The sequence below is a fragment of the Bombina bombina genome, chromosome 7, assembly GCF_027579735.1.
Source record: "Bombina bombina isolate aBomBom1 chromosome 7, aBomBom1.pri, whole genome shotgun sequence".
Lineage (NCBI taxonomy): Eukaryota > Metazoa > Chordata > Amphibia > Anura > Bombinatoridae > Bombina > Bombina bombina.
The window spans coordinates 366,546,146-366,555,168 of record NC_069505.1 but is presented as its reverse complement, the minus strand read 5'-3'; positions in this window follow the sequence as shown (position 1 = coordinate 366,555,168).

The window sequence follows — 9,023 nt, the reverse complement described above, 5'->3', positions numbered from 1 at the left end:
ATTGGTGCCGGCGAATGCAGCACAGTTGACGGCTTGATAAGTAGGCCTCATAGTCTCAGAAAACAGTTTCAGCAGCCATCTTGCTTGCATCAGCACATCAGGAGGATACCAGAACTGTCTAGCTGCCATTCTGTCATTAGTCTAACTGTCTCTGTTTTACTCTAACTTCCCCACCATAAAAGTTAAATGAAAAGAACCTTGTGCCTGCCTCAATGAGTTGTTAAGGGAGGAGAATTTAGCTGTCTGTCTAATTATACCTCAGCTACGTGTAAGGAGGGCAGAACAGTAAAACAGAGCTTCTTACAGGCTTCTGCACAGAGCATCCACACTGCAAGACATTATGTCAGAGAGAAAGTCATAGCAATTTGAGACAAGGTTGCATATCTCAGTTAGCTCTAGACATGTGCGTTTTGTTTCATTTTGAATAGAAATTCGGCCAGATTTGCCAAATTCAGAGATTCCAATCCATTCGAATATCCGAATTACCCTAGCAACGAAACTAAACTAATCAGAATGCATTTGTAACGAATAAATCCAAATTAGTTTGGATTTATTTGTTACATTCGAATGGCCATGGACTTATCACAATTCAGTATAAAAATTGAATTTATAATCTCAATTCAGTATAAAAATTAAATTTAGTGAGATTTAGTGAGATAGAACAGTGAAATAATTCCGTTTGTGTAACTTGGAATCATCTAAATCAACATAACACATACCAAACTTCTGAATTTACAAATCAAATCTGAAACGAATACATCTGAATACATCCAAATTTATTCGAATTCGAATAAAGCCGAAACGAATACATTCAAATGTATCCAAATTGGAATCGATCTGAAATGAAATTTGAAAAAAACGTAATCGGTCTGAAACAAACCAAAACAAATTTGTCCGCTGTGCACATGTCTAGTTAGCTCCAGAAGCTCTAAGCGGTCAGTAAGCAGCAATACAGTTGCTATTGCCCGTGCAAAAGCAGAAGCTGCAAAAGTAAAGGCCGCCTTTGCTGAAAAAGATATCCAAATGAAATTAGAAAAGTCACGCATAGAAGCTGCATTAGAGACACTGGCTACTGAAAAGAAGCAGCAGTTGCTGAAGCAGAAACTTTAGAGGAATTTGCAAACTCTAATGCTGAGAGACTCAGCAACATACTTGGGATTAAACCTTATCATCATGACAGTTCGCCGTGTACTTCAGACTATGTTCTGCAACATGCTAAGTCAGATGAATGCCTGCACTCAGCTCCAAGAACAGAGTTTACCACTTCAAAAGGGAAGGTTCACCGGGTAGCAATCACAGAGATTACCCTCCGAGTCCCCCGCACAACAGACTTCTCCAGATCACTCACACAAAGACCAAGGGATGTCAGATTTTCTTAAGTTCTTTGCACGTTGTGAGTTGTTGACCAAAGGACTCTCAAGGTTTAACGATTGACCTGAAGGCTATAGAGCATGGCGATCATCTTTCAGAAATACAATAAGAGATCTAGATCTGTCTGCAAGTGAGGAAGCAGATCTCTTGGTCAAATTGCTGGGGAATAAATCATCAGAGCACGCAAGATGAATCAGGAACATCAACGTTAACTACCCGAGCAGAGGACTGAGCATGATATGGGAGAGACTTGATGAGTGTTATGGTTCCCTGGAAGAAATAGAAAATTCACTCTTCAAAAGAATAGAGGACTTCCCTAAGATTTCTAACAAAGGCCTCCAGAAGCTTAGAGAGTTAAGTGCCCTGGTGACAGAACTCCATGTAGCCAAAGCTGACTTGCAAGGCCTTGCATCCCTAGACACAGCCTGTGGCGTTAACCCCATAGTGCAAAAACTACCTTACAGTCTTCAAGAAAAGTGGGTTACACAAGGATCCAACTACAAACAAAAGCGTAACGTCTCATTCCCACCATTCTCCTTTTTTGTTGACTTTGTGCGCCAACAAGCAAAGACTAGAAATGATCCCAGTTTTGACTTCTCATCATAGTATAGGCAAGCCTACTTTAACCCGCAACTTCAAAGGCACATCTGTTGCAGTACACAAAACAAGCATATCTCCAACACAGGACCCAAGCAGAGAGTATCCTCTTTACAAAACCCCCCAAAAAAGTTCAGAGGCTTTAAACAAAAAACTTTCCAGGACTGCAAAACCTTCTGCAAAGACAGTATTTGCTACAGGTGCTGCGCATCAATTTCTCACCTTGCAAAGAACTGCAAAGCAAGTATCAACTGCTCAGAGTGTGACAGCATAGTACGGCTCTACACCCAGGGCCAGTGCCATGGATTCTTACACCCTCATACCAGGCCGAAGAGCATGGTGGGGAGCAGTGAGACACAGTACCTCCTGTAGTGACACCCCAGTGCACCCAAGTCTGCGGAGATAGTCTCCTCAGCAAATCCTGCTCCAAGATTTGTCTCATCACAGTTTACCCCATAGGTCACAAGGAAAAATCAGTAAAACTGTACATAATCCTGGACGATCAAAGCAACAGATCACTTTCTAGCTCAGCCTTCTTTGACACCTTCAAAATCGAAGGAACCAGCTCTGCATACTCACCCAAGACTTGTACTGGCATGAGTGAAGAAACTGGGAGAAGGGCCACCGGAAACCAAATTGAATCCATAGATGGCCAAATATCCCTGTCTCTGCCAACCTTAATCGAGTGCAATCAGTTTCCAACTGATAGAGAGGAGACCCCTACACCTGAGGCAGCATTTCATCACGGACATCTGAAGAGCATAGCTCATCTCATCCCTACACTTGAACCTCAGGCTCAGATAGCACTTCTGCTTGGGAGAGACATTATCAGAGTCCACAAGGTGAGAAAACAAATCAACAGCCCCCACAGCTCCCCTTACGTCCAGAAGCGGGACCTAGGATAGGTCATTATAGGCAATGTTTGCCTTGGAAATGCTCACAAACCAACTGCTGTGATGTCCCTTTTTACAAAGACATTAGAGAGCGGGCGTCTATCCCTTTTCCAGCCTTGTCGCAACAGATCCTCATAAGAGAGAAACCTGTCAATTTTGTACATTCCTACCTTACAAGAAGTATGTACACTACTAATTGTCTCTGTGATAAAGGCAGAAATCATTTGGGATGTTCAGTTTTCCAAAGGCCAAAGAAGACAACAAAATTGTCCTATCTATCAAAGATGAGATCTTCTTGAAAATAATGGAACAGGGATTCTACAAAGATGAAGCAAACAGTTGGGCAGCACCGCTTCCTTTCAGAACACAGAGACGCTTTCTTCCTAACAACAGAGCACAGGAATTAAATGCTTTTCTTCACTCAGGCGTAACTTCCAAAGGAAACCAGATATGAAAGAACATTTCTTTTCATTCATGAGCAAGATGTTTGAAGAGAACCATGCAGAGGTAGCCCCACCCCTGAAAAAGGAAAAAGAGTGCTGGTACCTACCAATCTTTGGTGTTTACCACCCCAAGAAGCCAGGGAAAATCTGAATAGTGTTCGACTCCAGCTCCTACATGACGGAGTCTCTCTCAATGACGTCCTCTTAACAGGGCCAGATCTCAACAACACACTTTTTTTTATTATTTAATTCAAGCTTTATTCAACACTTTATCATACAAAGAAAAACAAGTAAGTAAACAGCACAAATTGTAATGAGACAGATTTCGACTCTGGTATCCACTAGATATCTTGTCTCTTATTTGTAGTACTAAAGTTCATAACTGTCCACAAAAGACTTGTTAGGTTTCGTAGGATCCACCGCCATCTTCTAGTAAATACTCCTTAACAACAACAGCGCATATTAATCAAGGCTATAAAGTGTGTATAAAGCTTAAAAAAATAAGTAAATAACACATACAATAAAAGGAGAAAAAAAATACAACATAATATAACAAAACATCCTCAGCAATACAGTATTTTAATAAACTTTATTTATTCTCTATTCTCATTTGAATTACATATCAGAGATATGTTTCTTATATCTTTACCTGCAATACATGCACTATGTTATAATATAATTCCATCTGATCAATCAATTGGTAGTGTAACTTTTCCATTGATATTGTGTATTGTATTTGCGATTGCCATTCCATTATCGTTGGGGCTTTTTTTTGTTTCCAAAGTCTTGGTATTATCTGTTTAGCACTATTAAGAAGAATATATAATGCCCTATTGTAAACATTTGATAATTTGGCTATAGGTTTATGCAATAAAATTATTGTAGGATCTAAGGGAATTTGTATTGAAAGCAACCTCTTTATCTCTGTTTTCACTAGAGACCAGTAATTTAGTATTATTGGGCATGATCACCATATATGTATCAAAGTACCTTTTTCCCTACATTCTCTCCAACATTGTTCCAAAGATTTGGGAAATATAGCTTTGACCCTATTGGGAGTTAAATACCACCTCATCAGTAGTTTATAGTTTGTTTCTAGTATGGATGCTGATAGTGACGCTTTGGCGTGACGCCAAAAAATAATATTCCATTCCTTCCTTGAAGGGGGTATTATAAGATCTTGTGACAATGCTTTAGTATATGATGGTAACTGAGAGGTTGTAGCTGTCATTATTATTTTATATATATGTGATAATGTGCCTTTATTTGGAAGGTTCCCTGAGCATAGTAATTCAAAGGGGTGCCTTTGTCGTGTCAAATACTGTTTCTTTGGGTGTGTAAATAAAACAAAATGTAGTTGAAGATATCTGAACCAATGGTTAAATAGTTCAACCTCACTGTTGGTTAATTCTAATTTGGATTTTAGTATATCTCCATTCATAAATAGATAGAATGGTAGTGAATCACCCAAAGTCTTTATGTTTATATCTTTCAGATATACACCAAATGGTAGGGAATCATCCCGTATAATGGGTGTAAGTAGTGATGGGATTGTTGAAATTGGGGTTTTGGAATTAAGAGTGGCTTTCTATGTTGCATAGTGTTGCATTATTTTAGGCCAGGTTTTTATTGATAGCCAACATCTGCCCCATAGTTGTCTGACTTTTAGTAAGTTATGCTCTAATTGTACCTACTCTTTCTGATTTATGTTTTTACACCAATCTACTATTCTTTGTAGTATTGATACTCTCCTATATTTTAATAAACATGGTACCCCCAGCCCCCCTCTATCCTTGGGAAGGAAGAGAGTTACTTTTGATACTCTTGGAGCGGTTCCATACCCTATATATTTATTTAGTATTGATTTAAACTTATTGATATATAAGGTAGAGAGTGGAATTGGCAGTGTCAGAAATAAATATAACAGTCTAGGTAAAATTAGCATTTGGTTGTATTTTTAAATTAATATTTTGGGTAAATAACTGAAGGTTAGCTTTATCTATTCCACAGCTCAAGAGTTCTGACTTCAAGTGATTTATGGAGAAATTTGAATAGTAGCCATAAATTCTAAGTTCGGCTAATACTGCAGGGATAGATTGAGCTGGTTCAGAAAGTGTAAAAAGGACATCAACTGCATAAAGTGAGATTTTAAAATTCATATCTCCTATATTAATTTCATAAATGTTATAATTTTGTCTGATTTTAGATGCCAAAACTTAAATTGCTAATGCAAATAGTATCAGTGATAGTGGGCATCCCTGACATGTACCATTATTAATATAAAACAGTGTTGATATAGAATTATTCAATTTAATAGTTGCATAAGGTGTATTATATAAAGAAAAAAATATGTTCTACAAATAATTTACTAAAACCAAATCGGTACAAGGTAAAATGCAAAAATTGCCAATTAAGCCGATCAAAAGCTTTTTCAGCATCCACTGCTAAAATAACTGATGGTAGGTCCTCTTTCTTTACAAATTCTAGAATCTATATGATAAAACCCACTTGATTAAGTTGGATAAGATGGGGTAGAAAATTGTTGATTCTAGTGGCTAATATTTTCACATATATTTTTATGTCTAAATTTAGCAAGGAAATTGGCCGATAATCCTTTGGAGACTCTATTAATTTTCCTGGGTTTGAAATAACTGCTATTCTAGCCTCTAGCATACTTGATGGAAAGGGGTTACCTGTATCTATTTTTTTTAAATGGTTAATAGATGAGGGATAAGTATATCCTGAAAGATCTTATAGTATTTTGCCGTTTTCCCCACTTTTATATTTTTTATAGTATCTTTTAATTCTTTTGTAGTTATTGGTTGATCTAACAACATTTTCATATCTAAGAAAAACATGGTAACCATGAGTTTTGAATGTATTCTTTGCAGTTATTAACAGAATCTTCCAAAGATAAATTTTCTTAAGTTATACAGTTCTGAATAATAATCGCTAAAAGTTTGACCTATCTCTTTAATAGTCTTAGCAGTCTTTCCTTCCTTACACCGAGATTACGAGTTTTGGGGCAACAGGGGTGTATTGCTAACAAGCATTTTTTTTCACCGCTCACTTAGGACAACGCTGGTATTACAGGGTTTTTTTAAACCCGGCGTTAGCCGCAAAAAGGTGAGCGTAGAGCAAAATTTAGCTCCACATCTCACCTCAATAGCAGCGTTACTTATGGTAGCGGTGAGCTGGAAAAACGTGCTTGTGCACGATTTCCCCATAGGAATCAATGGGGCAGAATCTGCTGAAAAAAAACTAACACCTACAAAAAAGCAGCGTTCAGCTTCTAACGCAGCCCCATCGATTCCTATGGGGAAACAAAAGTTATGTCTACACCTAACACCCTAACATGAACCCCCGAATCTAAACACCCCTAATCTTACACTTATTAACCCCTAATCTGCCACCCCCGACACCTACATAATATTATTAACCCCTAATCTACCGCTCCGGACACCGCCGCCACCTATATTATCCCTATTAATCCCTAATCTGCTGCCCCCAACATCACCGCCACCTACTTTTTATTTATTAACCCCTACTCTGCTGCCCCCAATGTCGCCGCCACCTAACTACACTTATTAACCCCCCTAACTACACTTATTAACATCTAATCTGCTGCCGCCAACGTCCTGCCACTGTAATAAAGTTATTAACCCCTAAATCTAAATCTAACCCTAACCCCACCTAATTTAAATATAATTTAAAATAATCTAAATAAAATTACTACAATTAAATAAATAATTCCTATTTAAAACTAAATACTTACCTATAAAATAAACCCTAAGCTAGCTACAATATAACTAATAGTTACATTGTATCTAGCTTAGGTTTTATTTTTATTTTACAGGCAAGTTTGTATTTATTTTAACTAGGTACAATAGTTATTAAATAGTTATTAACTATTTAATAACTTCCTAGTTAAAATAAGTACAAATTTACCTGTAAAATAAACCCTAACTTAAGTTACAATTACACCTAACACTACACTATCATTAAACAAATTAACTAAATTAACTACAATTAATTACAATAAAATAAAATAAACTAAAGTACGAGAAAACCCCCCACTAAATTACAGATGCTTACCTGATAAATTACTTTCTCCAACGGTGTGTCCGGTCCACGGCGTCATCCATTACTTGTGGGAATATTCTCTTCCCTAACAGGAAATGGCAAAGAGCACAGCAAAAGCTGTCCATATAGCCCCTCCTCAGGCTCCGCCCCCCAGTCATTCGACCGACGGTTAGGAGAAAAAAAGGAGAAACTATAGGGTGCCGTGGTGACTGTAGTGTATAAAGAAAGAAATTTTTTAAACCTGATTAGGAAACCAGGGCGGGCCGTGGACCGGACACACCGTTGGAGAAAGTAATTTATCAGGTAAGCATAAATTCTGTTTACTCCAACATTGGTGTGTCCGGTCCACGGCGTCATCCATTACTTGTGGGAACCAATACCAAAGCTTTAGGACACGGATGAAGGGAGGGACCAAATCAGGTTACCTAAATGGAAGGCACCACGGCTTGCAAAACCTTTCTCCCAAAAATAGCCTCCGAAGAAGCATAAGTATAAAATTTGTAGAATTTGGCAAAAGTGTGCAGAGAAGACCAAGTCGCTGCCTTACATATCTGATCAACAGAAGCCTCGTTCTTGTAGGCCCATGTGGAAGCCACAGCCCTAGTAGAGTGAGCTGTGATTCGTTCAGGAGGCTGCCGTCCGGCAGTCTCATAAGCCAATCGGATAATGCTTTTCAGCCAGAAAGAAAGAGAGGTAGCAGTAGCTTTTTGACCTCTCCTCTTACCAGAGTAAACGACAAACAAAGATGAGGTTTGTCTAAAATCCTTTGTTGCTTCTAAATAGAACTTTAAAGCACGAACTACATCTAAATTGTGTAACAAACGTTCCTTCTTTGAAACTGGATTCGGACACAGAGAAGGAACAACTATTTCCTGGTTAATATTCTTGTTGGAAACAACTTTTGGAAGAAAACCAGGCTTAGTACGCAAAACAACCTTATCTGAATGGAAAACCAGATAGGGTGGATTACACTGCAAAGCAGATAATTCAGAAACTCTTCTAGCAGAAGAAATAGCAACCAAAAACAGAACTTTCCAAGATAGTAACTTAATATCCATGGAATGTAAAGGTTCAAACGGAACCCCTTGAAGAACTGAAAGAACTAAATTAAGACTCCAAGGAGGAGTCATGGGTCTGTAAACAGGCTTGATTCTGACCAAAGCCTGAACAAAAGCTTGTACATCTGGCACAGCTGCCAGTCATTTGTGTAACAAGACAGATAAAGCAGAAATCTGTCCCTTTAGAGAACTCGCTGACAACCCTTTATCCAAACCTTCTTGGAGAAAGGAGAGAATCTTAGGAATTTTAATCTTACTCCAGGAGAATCCCTTGGATTCACACCAACAGATATATTTTTTCCATATTTTATGGTAAATCTTTCTAGTCACAGGTTTTCTGGCTTGGACCAGAGTATCTATCACAGAATTTGAAAACCCACGCTTGGATAAAATCAAGCGTTCAATTTCCAAGCAGTCAGCTGCAGAGAAACTAGATTTGGATGTTCGAATGGACCTTGTACTAGAAGATCCTGTCTCAAAGGTAGCTTCCATGGTGGAGCCGATGACATATTCACCAGGTCTGCATACCAAGTCCTGCGTGGCCACGCAGGAGCTATCAGAATCACCGAGGCCTTCTC